Source organism: Cyanistes caeruleus, chromosome 9, assembly GCF_971803275.1.
Source record: "Cyanistes caeruleus chromosome 9, bCyaCae1.hap1.1, whole genome shotgun sequence".
Taxonomy (NCBI): Eukaryota; Metazoa; Chordata; class Aves; order Passeriformes; family Paridae; genus Cyanistes; species Cyanistes caeruleus.
The window spans coordinates 24873232-24891157 of NC_141709.1; the positions used below are offsets into that span (position 1 = coordinate 24873232).

Consider the following 17926-nt stretch of genomic DNA (forward strand, 5'->3'; position numbering starts at 1 on the left):
AGAGCTTTCCTGGAGCACTGGTCACCCATCAAGCTGTGAAAGTGCCCTGCTCCACTGCAGTTGGACTGCTACTATGGTTGCCAAAGTGAACCATAAAAAGCAGTGGCCTTCCCACTCCTGTCCTCATACCCATCCCTGTGGCTTTCTGCCTGTTTAATCTCTCTGACATTCAGTCCAGCTTTGCCCTGCTCTGTTTTGACTCCTGACAAGCCTTTCAATTTGCTCTCCTCTCTGAAGAGCTGAGAAGCCATTGATAGCTCTCCCCCTGAATTATTGAACCTCAGTGTCAGGTTTCGGGCTCCAGGGAGCAGCCCCACACACCATTGATCTGCAGGGCTCAGGTTCATCCTGCTGCTGGCATATGCCTGTCCCTGGATCCCCAGGCAGACATGGCTCTCTGCATGCATGGCTTCTTGCTCTGCTATGGGAGGAGACTCCCATCTTTTAGGGACAGGGCTTTAAAAGATGGCACCTTTGGGGTGGACATCTTGCACTGTCATCCTCCATCTATTAGACAAAGGTGGGAGAAGACAGACTTGTTTGTGTCCATCTTCCCATTTGAAACCAGCCTGACAGCTCAGGAACCTTGAGCCCTGTGTGTCCGCTCCTGTGAAACAGAGGTGTGCTGTTGAGGTAGCGCCAAGATCTTCTGTTGGAGCAGAAGGCCAGGAAGGGACAAAGCATCAGTCTGGTTAGAGACTTTGCTCTTCTTGGAGAAACAATCCTCCCTGGAGAAGACAGTGTCAGGGAGTATCTCATTTAAGCCGCACTGGTGTTTTTCCCCAGCTGCCCAGGACTTTCTTCTTGTCACTGCTCTACCAGTTGATCAGAAAGCAGACACCCATTCGCACCAGAAATGTCCCCAGTGTTTTCATACGCTGTAGGGAATTGTTTTCTGAAGACCACTAGAATGTTTCTTGACTACTGAAGACTGATAGCATTTTTCACCATATTTTTAACAGGAACATTATTCATCCCCTTTTATCACTACCATTGTTACAGCCACTGCATCATGAAAGGGAGCAGGTAGCCCTCACACACCAGCCTGTGTCACCACATGTGTCCCCTGGCACTGCTGGGCAGTGCTGATTACCCAGGAAAGAACAGATTTCCCATACTCCATCCTTTCCTTACCTAGACAGGGCATTTTTAGCCCCTGGCCACTCCATGGTACTTCCCCCAGAGGCTGGCAGGATGCAGCAGCATGGCAGAGCCAGAGTGCAAATGCATTTCAGTAGAGGGAGAAGAGGAAGGGCAAGTGTGGATTTTATTAAGTGATAACACATCTTCAAATCAGATTATGGGAAATTTTCGGGGGCACCTCAGCATTGATTGGCTGGGCCAGCATTGGCGAGGCTGTGTGGGAGCACGTCGGAGCATGTGCAATCGGATCCCTTCCATTAGCCTGATCGATAGCCACTGTGTGGGGGGAGTGGGCAGGAGTGTGGACAAAACTGCATGAATATATACACAGGAACCAAGAAATCACATTACAGACAAAGAATCTGAGCACAACATGGGTAACCCTTTCACCCCAGGCCAGGGGGAGCATTAAAGCTTTCAGGGCAGCCCGCTGGCTCCAGTGCTAGATCAGGGAATGACCAGGTTGTGGCTTGGTGTAGCAGTAGGAAGCAGTGAAGCATCACTTCCCTTGTGCCTGGCTTGCTGGAGGCCAGGCGTGTTTCTTTGGCTGCAAGGGGTCTGATAGCACATGCTCTCATATACATTACTTGGTTGGGCACCAGGAGTTTGAGAAGCCTGTGTGGTGTCCCCACTGCTCTTTGAAATGGAGTACTTGTGGATTAGTATCAGACACACCATCCATGTGATGCACAAGGAGAAGGAACTGCCAAAGGGCTTGAGAATCACCACAGAGCTAAGCCAAGCCCAGCCTGCAGGCCACGTCTTCCTCCATCACTTCTCACCAGCAATTTTCTGTGCAGCCTCAGGAAAGTGGGAGTTGTGGGTCTCCCTTCTGCATCGTCCATTGTCTTCAGCAACCACTAGTGCTTGCAGGCAGGCAGAGATTGGTACACCCAGTCCAAGGTATACCCACTCCACAGAGCAGGGAGGGAAGGAAGGAAGGAAGGAAGGAGGGAGGGAAGGAGGGAGGGAAGGAAGGAAGATTGGATGAGACGGATCTCAGAAAGACAGAGAGAAAAATAACACATTTATAAAATCTTCTCTGCTTCTTACAATCCTAGGATTTCATAGGAAATGCGACAGAGCTTGTTGTCCTCTGAATCGCGTCCTTTACATCTCACATTCAGGATTTCTGAACAAAAAAGTGCCAGAGAAGAATAATGCAGCTGTGGGAGCCTTCCCACTTTCACCTGCAGTGTGGTCTGGAGACCCAGGATTTCAGCTCCCTCTCCACCAAGCCCCACTTATCACATTTCAATGCCCTCCCCAGCCATGCCTGCCTTTCCAGTCCTGTTTTGACACTTCTAATTAGCAGACATTTAACACCTTGTTTTGCTTGGACTCTGCCTTCAGCCAGACAACACATCGATGGCCTTTGACTTCTCCCCTGACCTCGGCGAACCTGGCAGTGCAGAGCTCTTGGCATCCCTCTGAACACATCCTGTCCAATTTCCTCCTGCTGCCCTCTGCTCCCCAGTCCCCACGGCCCTCCCCAGCCGTGCCGGGGCTCTGTACGGCAAGATGTGACGCGCAGCCTTTCCCTTCGTAAGCGCTTTCCTGAACATGATTTAAAGCACTGAAGCAAGAAGAGGGGGGGAAAAAAAAGACCTGTAATAAAGTCAGCACTCTGCTTATTAAGGGGAAAAGGCTGTGCTTTACTTACACTAACATTAATTAGATAGATATATAGGGAGCAAAGAGGTGTCTAGGAGATTTATACAGGGCTGCTAAAGATGGATGTGAGGATTGACAGACAGCAGCTCCCTTAGAGTGCCAAGAACGAGGTAACTGGGAAGCAGTGATGGGGAGCCAAACAGCAGTGGTCTCAGTGATGCTTAAGTAAAGCAAGTGTGAGGATAGATGAGGATGTTTGGACCTGCCAAAAATACCTGGGGGTGCCATGAAGCTGTAAGGAGATGCAGATGGGGAGTTCTGGGATCATCCTCACAGAGGAGCATGTCTCCCTCTCCTGTTCCCCTTTTCTGTACAGGCAGGCAGGTGTACTGATAGCTGAAGTCTTTTAAGCAATACTTTGTCTTTCTGCAGAAATCTGTAGTCATCTGGATGCCATTACCAAATTGAGGAGACACTCAAAGCTGTTTATTTTCATTGTGAGACTTTTCTCCCTCAGCCTCCTTCCTCACTGCATCAATAAAATATTTTCCTACCATTCCCAGCATTGGATGGATAGCAGAGCAGCAAGCCCATCATGGCCTTTACATGATCCCCTGGAGAAAGGTGTTCTGTTAGCATCTGATAAGAGCTGGTCCTGTTTTTCTCAGTGCATCCTGTCGAGGCAGAAGTCCCTGCCCCAGATGCCCCAGCTCCCATCCACATGCAGCAGGGCAGAACCATGTGCATGCCACTAACACAGCAGAACAGGTGACCATATTTTTGGTTCTTCTGGGCCTGCCTTTATGGCCATCTGGACCATCCTTTTCTTGTGCTTCTGTTTGGGGAGGTGACCACACCTGTGGGTCCAGCAGAGGTAGCTGAGCCCATAACACCTGCATGCTCTGTGCTTTTCACCCACCTTCGTCCTTCCTCATGTGTCACCTTGCAGAGAACAGAACTTCTCACTGGCCCTTTCCCAGAGGTGCTTCAGCAAGGACATATCTGAAAGTGCCCTGTGGCACCTTTGCAACTGTTGAACTTTCTGCTTCGCCAAGACAGTTAGCATCCTTGGGCTTTCTTCAGTCTTCTCCAAGCATTTCTTTACCTGCAAGGACAAAATCTGACTGAAACAGGAGAGGAAGTTTAACTGTGTGCTCTTGCAGCCACAGTGGAGAGGCTTCACTCATCCTAGGACTGTCAGGCACTTGCACGTCACTGAGAGACTTCCCCAGCCTGCAGAGCTGGCTGTCTTGTTAAATCTCTGTTCCCATCTGCTTCACACAGGAGCTTCCACACAGGGAAGAGCCCAGGGCTACATGGGGAGGCTGTGACAGAGGTGGGAGTTCAGCTGAGGTCTCTTTGATCTGTAGTCTTGTGCTTCACCATAAACCCATCTTGTTCTTGGATTAAGGCTTGTAAAAGGCTTGTGGCTGCTGCTGACGAGCGGAGGATGAAGGCTCTGGGGTTTTTATTTGCAATTGTTGGAGCAGACACTTGTCTGTGTCCGTGAGCTATGTCAGGGCCACTCATCAGCCTGTCCTTCCTTTGCTTTCTGAGCTGGATATCTCCATCTTGCCCAGGTAGTGTCCCCTCCCCTCTTTCCCCCAGCCTGGGTTAAATATAGCAGCTAACTTTGGTGGTGATTAGTAATAAAATTTTAACAAGCATCCATATGAACGTTGTTCTGTCACTTTTATGAGGCCATTTACAGCAGGGAGATATAAGAGCACCTTAAATCTCCCCCTAACAGGAGGGGTCATGTCAGAAGGGTGAGAAGGAGAGGGCCCAGTGTCCCATGTCACATGCCTGGTGACATTAAAGGTACTCCCTGTGCCACAAGGACACAGGTGGCTCCCCTTTGTGGAGGTGGTTTGGGCTTGACCAGTCACTTTCTGGACCAGTGGGTGGAAAAGCAGAGATGCTGTAGGCTGCTGGTGCCCACAGGTACTTCCCATCTGCAGAGGAGCACAGCATAGGGCTTTTGCTGGAGCTGGGGATGGGCACAGCAGCATGAGGTTAGCTCAGGCCCTGTAGCAGGGCAGAGGCCTCGGTTTTAAGGCATTGCACTTAAAAAAATAAACTCTAGTAGGAAAAAGTGTTCACATCAACCATTTTCCATTGCCTCCCAAGTGAGCTAACTGCAAAATGTGGAATGCATGGTTCCTGTCTCTTTGCCCAAGCCTAAATTTGGGGCCTGACTCTACTCTTACACTGCCTACCTTTTTTAAGAAAGGCTTGTAAAAGCCATACACCCTTCCTTGTTTCCAATCCATTTGGCTGCACACCAAGGACAGGGTTTGCTCCTGTTTCCAGCAATGTGGACCTGCCCCATCCTCAGCCACGTCACAGCCTGCGTAAGCAGGATTGGATTTAGTCCCTGCTCAGCAATATATGTGTGAGCAGCTGAAGGGATTCTTTCCAGGAGAACAGTAGAGGGAATAAGCCTTTGTGTTTCCCATGTAGTTACCATACCAGCTCTGCTACTGTCTGTTGGCTTAATTTGTGTCCCTGAAAACTTTCTGCCACTGGTGTTGCTCAGAATGGCATCTGTATCAGATTAGGACAGGTCCCAGGTCTGGCCAGGCCCTGGGCAGAGTACCAGGGACAAGCACAGTTTCTGAGCAGTGACCCAGCCAGTAAATTCAGGATGTGAGACAGCGCAGCTGGTATTTTGTGCTGGGAAGCTCCTTCTCCCCCAGGAGGGAGGCAGCAGCAAATTTCCTCACCTGTTGAAATCTCCATGCACCTAGAGGAGGCCAGAGGGGATCCAGGACAGGGAGAGATGCTGTGCCTTCCCCAGGGTCACAGAACCCTTTGAGTGATGGCAAACCTCAAAATAGAGCCCTTCTAATCTGATAGCCATCAAACCACGTGGCTTTACAACTGCTCTGCTACACTCTTTCTGTGTGGGTGCTCTGCTTCCTGTGCCAGCAGCACCAGGTCAAGCACAGCTCCACCGAAAGTTTTAATATTAAAAGAACACTGAGACTTGTGGTCTGAGTTATGAGTGGAAGTTTAGGTTTGTTCCTTTTTCTAGTTTTGTTTCTTAAAAAAAAAAAGGAAACACACCTTTGAGTAGTGAAATCAGAAAATAAGGAAGCAAAATGTTTTTTAAAGAAGGTCTTGTTTGTTGTGAGCACTGCCTGGTCATAATTACTATTTAGTGTAAATAGTAATGTCTATACATGTATATGTATGTTTAGTTATGTAAAGACACCTGATATGCAATCTGATATACACTAACTATGCAAGGCAAGTATAAAACCCACCTATGCAAAGGTAAGGGAGCAGAGCAGGGAGCAGATGCCTTGTTCTGGGTCTAGAGCTGGAGCTACAGTTTGCTGATGCTAACCTACTTCTTTCCAAGAAGGTAAGACAGAGCATCCAGCAATCCAGCCTATTTTTTACATAATGATAAAATTATATCAGTGATATCATGGCCAGTGATAAAAGTAAGAGGAAAAGGTCAGTGTAGATTATTATGATTTTCTGGTAAGGAGGGCAGAGGTCAATAGGTATCTAAATCAGACAGCTATTTTTCTCTCAGAAAAGGTGAGTTTTCCATGTTTGAAAATTTCATTCTGGGGACTTATGGGATACAGTAGCCCTCTGGTTTTGACTAAGTGGGAAAGCAATTTCACTCTGGTGTTGTTTCCTATGAAAAGCAAAACACTCCTGTGTGTGAGCCAGAAGCCCAAGCAGACAGCATCTTCAGGACTCTCCCTCTATTGCTTGCAGGCCACAGGGTAAAGCAGGGATAAGAGCACAAGACAGCTGCTGGAAGCTTTTGGGTTAGAGGAGGCAATGTCTGCTGCTAAGCCAAGATGATGTTGGCACTGCCTGTCCTTGGCAGCAGCAGATGACCCCATGTCTTGCTCCCACACTGCTCTGTTGAGTTTCACTTGGAGCCCAGGCTCCCTCTAGGCCGGCATTTGGGTGTTTTTCCTGATTTCTTCCTTGGATCAGATGAGACATCTGTATCCCTGGGAGCAGGAAGGACGCAGTGCTCCCTCTGTGCATCACTTCACATTGCTACTGAGAGAGCTTTGGTACCCCAGCCGAGGTTAGTGAGCCAGGATGTCCGGCACATCCTTGGTGCTGTAAATTACGTTCTCCATCCTCTGCACACCCACGCATGTGCCACATGTTCACTGTGCATGTCAGTGCAGTCATTGATAAAGACTGGGATCCTGGGATCACCACAGTGACCTGTTTGCAGGGGCAAGTTGCCTGAACTTGGCAGAAGATGGTACCTCGAGGCCCCTAGCAGGTCAGGGAGGCAGGAGATGATGCTGAGGGAAAGCGAGCCTGTGGATGGTGGGATGCAGGGGTAGCCCTGCTCCATGGGGTTAGAACCTTCTCCAGCAGGAGGTCAAAAAGGCAAAGTTTCTTGGGAGGTGAATTATCAGTGGGAGCAATATCGTCAGGTCAAGCACATTGGTGCTGGGGTAATACAGTTAAGGTGCAGAGCCTTGAAGGGAGCCCGGCCGAGGAGTGCAGCATTAAAGCAATGAGCCCAGTTTAATCTGCCCCAAGTGAGGGCAGTGGGGTCTTTAATATTGTGTCAGGCTCGCAGGCCCTTGTTGGCGGGTTATTCTTCACGGCAGCTAATGCCACTGGGCTAACTGAATTAGCCCCTCCTTCCGCGGGGTGAGCGTGGGGTTGCCGGGAGGGCGATCGTGCCTCGCAGCTGCAGGGAGAGCGAGTGATGGCCTGGAAATTCAATCAGGTGAGGAGCCATTGCCATCCCCGAAGGACAGGGAGCAGCCCAATTGGGAAGGAGAGCCCAGACGGGAATGCCAGTGACTGGCTCCATGTGGTCCCTGGGCAGGGTGGTCCCTCCAGGGACTGCTCCCTGCTCTGGATGGCATGGAGTGCTGTCCTGCAGTCTGCTGCTCTGCATCTATCAGCCTTCTGGGAGTGCTCCGATGGAGAGCTCATCCATACCTCTGTGCTCATTTCCAACTTGCTCATGGCTAGGTGTCATAATCCCTTTCACATCCATAGGGAACTATGGCAAAGGGGCATGCTGGGTGGGACATGCAGTGTGTCTGCAGCTAAGATGGGCATCCCTAGCATCCATCCTCCAGCAAATTTGCAGCATTTCTGTTTGATTGGAGGTGAGGGTTGACCAGATGGCCTTGCCTAAGGAGCTGGCAAGTGGGCCTTCTTTCTGGCTTTGCTGTTGGGATGAGGTGCTCCCCAAACAAACCCCACTGAGTGATTGCATGATCCTCTTTGTAAAGCCCTGAGGGAAGTGCACCTAAGGAGGACAGCTAAGGGGCTGGCTACAGCAATGGTCTATCAGGAGTTCCCCACCAGGACTAATTTTCTGTCCTTAACAGATGGAAGGAAAAAAGAAACTGAACCTTGTAGGCATTTGCTTGTTGTCCTCCAAAACTGTCACTGCTTTTTTTCTCTCCCTGTCCCGGCAATGGCTTTCTTCTTCATATCTAATTACAAGCACACTCCTGGTGAATCCTGCAGCACACCCTGAGTGGATGATGATGGCCCTGTCCAGCACTTCCTGAATGGTGCTGAGCTCACCTGTGTGCCTGGGGTCCGGGATAGCCTGCGCTCAGGTGGTGCCACTTTGTCAGCCCCAAAGGCAGGAGTGATGGCAAAAGTCACAGAGAATGCTGTGGTCTCAGGGTCTGGGACAGCAGAGCCCTTGCAGAGGGTCACTCCCTTCCTATAGGATGGAGTGTCTCGCCCTACCACACCAGAGCTGAAGCCCCTGTCCCTTTGCCCATGCTGCCAAGGCAGACAGATTCTCCTTTGCTTTCCTATATGCCCCTTTGATCTTCAAACCTGCCCCATCTCTCTCTATCCCCCCTTCCCTCACATTATTATAAATTGAGGCTTTGGCTGCCTTTAAATAGTCATATCTCTCAGACAAGCTCATGTCAGCCATAAATTTTACAGTAATGATGATTTTCTAAGTGGGTTGACTGGAGCTATTTCCGCTTCAGCCTCAAGTTACTGCACATGTCCCCCCCAGGGTCTGGCAGCCTCATTTGTTGTCCCCCTAATTGTCATTTCTCCCATACTCAGGCAGAAGCTGGAAGGAAAACTGACTCTGCTGCTGCCCCTGGCCTTCTTGGTTTTGCCACCTGGGAAGGGGTTTTGCAGGACGGGAGGGAACTGCAGGGGTGAGACAGCACTGGCTGCCTCTAACACAGGCAGGGGGGATGGCTGCAGAATCCCACCATATGGATGCCCTTACTTCTCTCTCTGCCCCCTCCCCAGCCGAGTGAAACCAGCCCCGACGTGTGAAAGCTGTAATTGCAGGTAATACCCCAGCACTGCGCATGGTTTGAATTTGGCAGAGCAGGAATGTGAAAGGGAGAAGGGGAATTACTGCCCAGACGTGCTGCAGGGCCAACATCTGCATGAGTCATCAGTGCACATCTGGCTGCAGCAGCCTGCACTTGTATCCCAGCTGGTCACTTTTCAGCCCATTGGGCTAAAATTGAGCAGTCTCAAGCTCCCACTTAACGTCTGGACATGGACACGTTGGTACTGGGAACCTTAGATGGTTGGAGGAATTACTCCCTCAGCTACTATTGCTGCTGCTGATGAGTGGTCACTCACACTTAATGACTTTGTTTTTCTATTTGTAAAATAGATTTAGGCTGCCTGAAGTGCCATACTCAAGGGTACCCATCTCTAGCTCTTCCGTAGAGTACCTGTGCCATTGTCTTCCAGGTGCTGCTTTACAACACCCCAATGAGATGCTGGAGCAAAGGATGAGATTCCTGCCTCCACATACAACTGAGATCAATGAGGTGGAGGTCCCTTCTTACTTTTTGTTTCTCCTGAGCACAATCCCAAGAGACAGCAAGCTTTCTGAAGGATTTCTGCCTTGCAGAATGTGGCCTTTGCGAAGGAAGAAGCAAAGCAGGATGGGCAAAGTAGGACTTAAATGCTGTCAGTACCAGAGGTTTTTGTTGTCTCCAGGTGCCCTAGAGCCCAGTGATCAGTTTACACTGGGTAAGGATGGAGAACCTCCATCACACTGACAAGATGTACTCTTGGTAATTCCTTGCATTTTCTGGCTGTGGCTGGGAAGCTTGTCCTGTACTCTAGGAAGGTTGCTGCGACCAAGGAGGAAGCAAAAAGGGTGGGGGACATGGAATGGCTCAGGGCAGCAACAGAGGCTGAGGTTTTGGTGAGGAGAAGCTGTTTTATCCAATGCCTGTCTTCTGTTGCTGGGCTTGATCTGATCTCCAGTGAGAGGGAAGTTAAACATCTGAAGATCCACCCATGGCTGTTCTCTGGGTGAGGGCTGGCCCTGGAGAGCACTCTGACTGTCTCATCCCTGATTGTCTTAAACCTGCTATATGTCCTTGAAAGAAAAGAGCTGCTGAACTTTCTCATCCCAACCCTTCATCTCTGAGGTTTTGTTGGGAGTGTGCATTGTCAAGGAGTAAATCCTTGCTGCCAGTGAGCTGCAATGTGATGGGGGGCTTTAAGCAGCAGGTGTGTGTTTTGCATCTCCTCACAAATACTGCTGAGCACCCTCCCTCATAAGGAGCCTGCTTGGGACTGAATCAGAAGCAAAAGCTTCTTTTGTTTTGCCCTCCCTGCTCTCTCAGCCCTCAGGAAAGCAGCTGGAACTCGTTCAGTGAGACAGCAAACGCAACCTCCTCCCAGGCAGTCGTGGATTCCCAGATAACCCCCCGGCTTTCTGAGGGCAGTGCAGGTTTCAGAAGCATTGTCTCTTTGGAAATTAATTTTCCTGTCGATTTCCTTATTTCTCTTAATTGATGAGGGGCAAGTCTTAGGCGTGTTGCCAGCGGCACCAGCCACAGCCTCCCGTAGGTATCAGTAGAGCCAAAAGCACTAGCGCCGAGGGTTGGAGAGTGTAATGAACTCTCAGAGGACTCATTGCAGCTCAGCCCATGCTCTAGATTAGCTGAGGAATCATCTGGCCCAGCTATTAACTGTCCCATTTAACATCATAAATTATTAACCTAATTTTGAGGAGGGTTGGTGACGGATCACGCTGATTTTGTCCGCTTTTCTGCAGCCTCTCGCACAGCCTGCTGGTGTGGAGTAAGCCACGGGCAGGGCCTGAGGGTCTGTGCCTCCGGAGGAAGGGAGAGACAGGGCAGCACAGTCAGCTGGCTGAAGAAGGACTAGTTCTAGCTCTTCCTCCAGTCCACTGGAGAGCTCAGGAAGAAGCCTGAGCAGGGGGAATCCCCCACAATGTAAGAGCTGCTCTGGGGAGGAGCAAAGCCACTCACTCCTCAACACATCTGCACTCATGCGGGGCACCCCTGTGTCTGGGTGTCCAGGACCTCCACCCCTTGCTGGGTATTAGTATGTGCTGGCCACTCTCAGTGGAAGTATTTACCAGAGGCATTTTTTAGCTGGCTGAAATTCTTATGTCAAGAAGTTCATATGTCTTATGTGAAATTCATACATCAAGGACCTGGAGTCAGGAGTTTTTCTTATGCTTATAGACGAGAACTTGTTTGAAAAGTTTCCTTCCTGGGAAAAGTTTTAAATAGAATTGTAGGGGAAAGTGGATTCTTTGCTGTAAAAGTTTTAAACCTTTCAGAAGGTTTTTAAAGACAATTGATGTGTAATGAAAATTTAAGGGATACCATCCTTTCTTTTGCCTTTGTCTTTCTTTGAGAAGAGAGAAGAGAGATGTGTGCAGGAGGAAAGGGCTAAGAACTGCACTCAAACCAGCGTTTCTTTTAATTGAGTGGAAAAATTTTGAAATCGTTTGGTCTGTTGAAAAAAACATACAAACCCAAAGGAGAGCAAGCTCTGAAATCCTTGTAAAATGCCTCTTTCATTCTGGTGTCACCAAAAGGACTTCTTGTTTCCCTGCAAGCAGCTGTGCTGCTCGGTGCTGCCTGTCCGTGGTGTGCAAGCACATGGCCCTGGGCTGGCCTTGTGTGTGTTCTCAGGCTCTGTCCTACAGAGGGATGCAGGGCGGTATTTGGAAGTCAGCATTGCCCCAGTCCCACCCTGCTCCAAGGCTGCACAAGGTGCAGTGGGTGTAGGACCATGCATCACTGCCACACATCTCCCTGGATGGAGATGCTTGGGCTGAACTGATGGTAAAACACACCCCCTAAAAAAACCAGACACAAGCACAAAAAAGTGCTTTTGGTTATGGTGAGAACATGGAAAAGAGTCGGTATTAAATTCACAAGAGCCTGTACCACTAACTTCCTCATCCCTGAGTACCCACCTACTAAACACAAGTGCTTGTAGCTCATCATGTGCTTGCTGCCACTCTTCCCCTTAAACAGTGAAACAGGGAGTCCTGAATTTGCAGACTCACAGCATTGGTGCTCTCATACTCCCTGTACTTGATGCCAGGCTTCACATATGTAGACTGGAGGAGGAAATCGCCTTTGCCAGAGGCCCGAACCTCGCTGTGCACGTGCAGTACAGACCCACACAGGACTGATGGCCAGCACACGGATATAAAATACAGCGCCCTGCCATAAAACATGAACTGCTAGTCTATATATTTTGCAATCCCTTTAAAGATTTTTTTTCTTTAAACCCCTCACCCTAGCTCCCTCCCCGTTCTCCCCCCAAAAAATTATTATAAAGAATTATTGCCATTAGTACGTCTTTCCCAGTGAAAGGAGAAAATCGCCTCATTCATAATTTATACCCTCAATTACTATTAATAAAGAAATATTTCAGCAGAAAATCGCCTGGGAAAATTACACGTAACATTGCATTAACATTCTATTTGAACATTTTCATCACATTTGTTATAGAGTTAATAAGAGGGATATGCTCCCCTGACTTCTTCATGAAATTATGGGCTGCCTATGATAGTTTAATCTTTTAGACTTTATATAATATATTCACTTTACTAATTGAGCTATCCAAGGAGCAGTTAGGGATGTTCTTAAACGTGGAAGACAAAGTAATCAGGGCCGTGACTTCCTGACAAGAAGATCTTCTTCCGGAGATGAGGAGCTGCACGTGTGAGGGGCACACACGTATGTGTTCATGTGCAGATGTGCCACTCCATTAGCCCTTCTGTTAATGTCCTGCCTGTATTTGGAAGTGAACATGAATGAAGGGTGGAGGTGATTTTCTGACTTTCAAAATATTCCCCAAAACATCCATTTCAGAGTGAAAGGGGGTCTGGTGAATTTGAGCAAACAAAGTATTATTCTGGGAATAGGAAATGCCCAGCATGGGGAGCTTCTCAGGAGCAGCACTTCATGTAGACAAGCCTTAATGCTCAAATTCACCTCTACCCACAGTCATGCACAGATGATCTCCAAAACTCTGGATAGGGAAATAGGCTGGGGTGTACAACCCCTCTTCTGCTCTTTGGACCTTCTGCTTCATCATGTGATGTCATTCAGGACATACAGTGCAGAAAGGCTTCCCCCCACCCAGGGTACAAACAAACCCAAAATTAGGCTGTAGGGAAGAAGTGAGGTAGGTGTGGGCAGTGAGAGATAAGGAGGCACTTGAAAGACAGACACCATGACAGTGCCACCATGGGCATTGCTCTGGACAATCTGTTTGTCTCCAGAAAATGTAACAACAGGAAGGTTTTGGTAACTCATTCTTCTGCTCTTGTGCCTGCAGCAACTGGAGCCTTGGTCCAGACTCAGCTGCTCTTGGACCCTTCCTTGCACAGATGCAGCATTGGGCACTGAGATTTGAGCCCCACATCCAATTTGGGAGGTGAACCCATGTCAGGGTCTCTCTGCGAGATACTCCTTTCCCCTCCATATGCACACAAGGGCCCCCTTATCATGATGTGATCCAGGACTCCTGGCTTCAAGCAGGAGGCTTCCCAGGGCAACATCAGAAAGTTTTCCACCAGGTCTGTGTGAGGAAAGGCTGGATCATCAGCATGCTGGAAGTTGCTCACTCACTAAGCCTAAATTAATGTAGCCCATAGCAGGTGCAAAGAGGGATCCATCCCTGCAGAGCAGTGGCCCTGCCACTGGAGATGAGGTGAACCTCTGTTCATTGCCCTGATAAAGCAGGCTGCAGTAGCCGTGGATCAGCTGCTTCATTTCACATCCATGGGGCTCTCACATCCCCTCTGCATCCACTGAGACCAGACATGGACATGGAAAGGGTGTCAGGGCAGAAGGTGGCACACAGGCTCCTAGGTGAGAGTTTTCAGTCACCCCTGGAACCACTCTTGTGACTCCCAGCCTCTCCAAACTTGTGGCCAATGCTGACAGCAACCCAGAGCTTTAATTAAATAATGTGTCAGGATTCATTAGATGGAACTCATTAAACAGCAAATAAGAGTCTGGGTGTTGCTGAGTCCTGCAGAAAGGAGCTCCTACAGGTGAGGCAGTCTGGGATGGCAGGAGACCCCCATGCTGCAAGGCAGGCGGGTGAGGTCCCATCACTCTGCAGCAGACCAAGGCCAGTGCATACCAGCAGAGATGGGAATCAGTGTGGTAAGAGTGCAAGGGGGGGTTGACAGTGAGCACCCCTCCTCCAGCTCCCCAAGGTTAGTCTGTTTACAAAGCCTTCAACCCATCACATCTGTCCAGGCTCAGCTGCTCAGACTCCTGGAGTGACACCTGGTTCTGTCATCCAGAAGAGGAGCTAAGCTCCTGCCAGTCTTGCCTTCCCAGCCCACGTGAGCCCACCAGGAAGAGAGGGATGGATGAGTGACAGCAAGAAAAAAAGTGACTGCAGTGTAAGGTATGGAGAGCAGAGTATCCATGCATGTCTGCATGAGCCATGCAGCTCCTCCAATGCTTTCATGGTAGAGCATGGTTGTTCCCAGCTGGCTTCACACAGAATGTGAATATGTCATTATAGAGCTCATTGCTGAGCTTGCAACCAGTGTTTTCCAGGGTGGTGGTTTGCCACCAGCCAGCACCAATGAAGGCTGTAGCCACCTTGACCACCAAAGAACTATGCTGGACAAGCAGCAGCCCATGCAAGCCCACATCTCCTCATTGCTTCCCAGATGGGCAGGGGGCCACAGAGCTGCCATGTGTGCAAGTACATGGAGAGTGCAGGGAGTTGGGCATTTTTCCAGGGACCGCATGGTCAGTCTGGGAACAGCAGAGGCAAAGGAAGGTGAGGCTTGAACTGTCCACCCCAGAGATGGCCACTGCCTGGCTCTGGGCAGGATGGACCATGCTGTAAACAGGACAAGGCTTGTAAACAGGGCTCCAGCTGGGATAAATTTAGCCCTTTGGGGCTGTAGCCCTGGCGCGGCAGGACACGGTGTCAGGGTATTGTCGAGGAGAGAGAGAAAGAAGCTGAATAAACAAACACAGCTTGTCCCTTTTTCTTTTTTCTTGGTTTTTTTTTTTTGTTTTTTTTTTTTGTCCCAGCCAGACAATTGTTGTTTCAGCCGGACAATTGCCCTGCAGATTGAGGGAACAGGCTGGAGTTCAAGTGAATTTGGCTTCCAGTGCCTCCCTTTTCACATTGTGTTTTCATATCAGAATGTATCCTGGCATATATGGGGAGAGTGTCCATACCTGTGTGTGTCGGTAACTCCATGGATGCTCTGCACACATCTTTAGGCTGGCCCACAGGGATAGGGCCTGCTTTGCATCCCAGGTGAGGCTGAGCGAGTTGACATTGTCTATCATGCAGGACTTGGCTGTCACCTTATGCACCTGGACTTGGGTGTGTCCAGGAGCACACATGCAAGGTGATCATGGGTAGAGCAGCTCTGGAGGTATCCCTCCATAGCAGAGGGACACTGTAGAGTTGAAAGTCTTTGCAGAACTTTAGAAACAGAAATCAGGACTTGAATTCCTTTTCTCTTTTTCTGTCATAGGGTTTGGACAAGTTGAATTCCCTTGACAAAACCATCTGTGATCTCCAGAGCAAGGGGCGTGTATCTTTTCTTCCAGTGCTGCTCTTTGAGGACCCAAGTCTTTTTCTAAAGGCTGTGTTTAGAGGCAGCCTAATTTTCACATTTTAATTTTATTTTTCTCACATCTTTCTCTGACACACACATACACACACATGCTTCTATTGGAAAAACGATTTTAATACCCATGGCACATTGTCCTGGTGTGATATAAAATCCAATGACATGTGGCATTTGGAAAAGGTCACTTCCCCCATCAGGATTCATTATCCTACCTCATCCTGGGAAGCCGTGGGGTTGCCCCCTCCTCTGCAGACCCCTTGCCCCCTCCCCAGCTACAAGAGGCAACCAGGGAGAGGGGATGAAGCATTGGGTGGCCATGCCATGGACCTTGGCAGTGTCAAGCAGTTTCTGCAGCAAGGGCTCTTTCTTATTTGATGTCTCTGTACTTCCTGGTGCCTTAATTTTGCTCCTGCCACACAGCAGGAGGACTTAGAGAGATGTGCTGCTGGGAAAGCTCTGTGAGGTGCACAGGGCTGGGTTTGGCTTTTGCTTGCCTGCCCATGCTTACTGCTGCCTGTCTGTTCCCTGTCGAGTCAGAGCTGGCACTTGTGGAGCCTTTGCTCTGCTTGGTTTTGTAAGGGAAACCCTCCCCTTCCCTGTTTCACTTGTCCAAATTTTTGGCTGGGCTGACTGGGAAGTGCCTGTCCATGTCAGTGCTCACTGCCACCTAGACAGAACTGAGAAGAGAAACTGGAGAACACATGGAAAGCCCAGCTCCTCACCAGCTTCCCCACCAAGCATAGGGATGCTCACAGCAGGGCAAGAGTGACAAGCTCTCTTGGGGTTCTTGCATGTTTTTGCCTTTCTTGGACTCATTTCTGCTCAGTCTTTCCCAGGACCATCTTTGTCCAAGCTGTTTCCAACCCAGCCTCGAGCAATTCCCTGGAGGGCAGAAGGGTGCAGGTCAAACTTGCTGTGTAGGTTGTTTAGGGGTTCTTGGGGGATGCAGTCCCTTGCAGAGCAGAGCATGGACTGCTCCCTGTGGCTGTTCCATGGGAAGGGAACTGGGAGCCAGGACTTTTCCACTTGCTCACTAACTGCCTTGGGGCACCTTGGCCAAGTCATAACCCTGTTCCCCACCTAGAAGGGAGGGGAGAGGTGAGGGCAGGTGCACTGAGCATGCAGTGGCCTCCAGGCTTAGTGAGAAGGGCAGGAGGAGGGAAAGAGGAACAGTTTTTACTGGGGGGAGAAGGATTTTATTTGCAGCAGGGAGTGGGATTTAATGCTTGATGGAGATGACTTCTCAGAGTGCTGAGGGTGATGGTGATTGGAGCCCCTTCCTACCATATAAACACCAATGAGTTATGGGTACCCCAGCCTCTAATTACGCAGTCAGTCCCAAATAGGCTGTGTCTAACGAGGCTGACAGACTAATATCTCAAGAGCCCTTAATGTGTTATCATCTCTTGCTGTATGACCTCATATTTATAACTGCTCTGGTGGGAGGTTGAGAAATGTCCTTCTCTTCCCCAAGCCCCCTCCCCAACTTTCCCCCCCCAGAGCAGCAGCTCTTCAGCCTCATCTGTTAGGATCAGGAGGAGAGAGGCGACTTCCCTCCATCCATCATCAGAGGAGTTCACGCTATTAGATGATTAAAGACATTTTTTATAATATTTGGAAGAGGCTTTGAAATGTCTCTCAAACAGTGTGATTAATGCCTGCTTAACCCTTGCCTGGCTGGGATGACATGGTGGGGAGGCAGGTGCATCCCAGGGCAGGACTCCCCAGGCATCTCAGCGGTCACCCAGCCGTTGGGCACCCTAGGCCCTGACAAGGTGTGATTCATGAGCATGGGGCACCTGCAGGAAACTCCGGCCTCCAGGCAGTTCCTAATACACCCGGGGACTCTGTGGTTTCTGAGGCTGCAACGGTTGGGGCAGGAGGAAGCCCTGTCTGCCCCCTCTCCAGCACTTACACAAGAGGCCCCAGAGCTCTGCCAGTCCAGGTTTGCAAGCTGAACCATTCCACACTGATACTGTGGGTTTCAAGGAAGGGCAAGGAGAGGGGGTGAACAACCCATGCCCATTCCCAACTGGCCTGAGCTGGTGGAGTGCTTGCTTTCCTCATTTCCTGTTCTTTTTACTCTGTTGCTCCAGATAAAGTCTCTCACAAAATATCACTGGCATCTTAGATGCTCCAGTAGGATCCACCTTCAGGGTGTTGCAACCTTGCTCCAAGTTGGCCATAAAGACCCATGGGGCTGGTGGACACATTCACACTGAAATTGGTGTCAGCATTGTCTCATACCTGCCAAAGGCCAAATTACCAGTGTTCCCTGATGTTGGTTCCCATGGGGGA

The 17926-nt window shown here is 49.6% G+C and overlaps 1 protein-coding gene across 12 annotated transcripts in view; it reads left to right on the plus strand.

Annotated features, from left to right (window-relative positions):
* RNF220 (ring finger protein 220) overlaps positions 1-17926 on the plus strand; it is a 221322-nt gene that overhangs the window by 72928 nt on the left and 130468 nt on the right. The gene's annotated exons all lie outside the window — the stretch shown is intronic.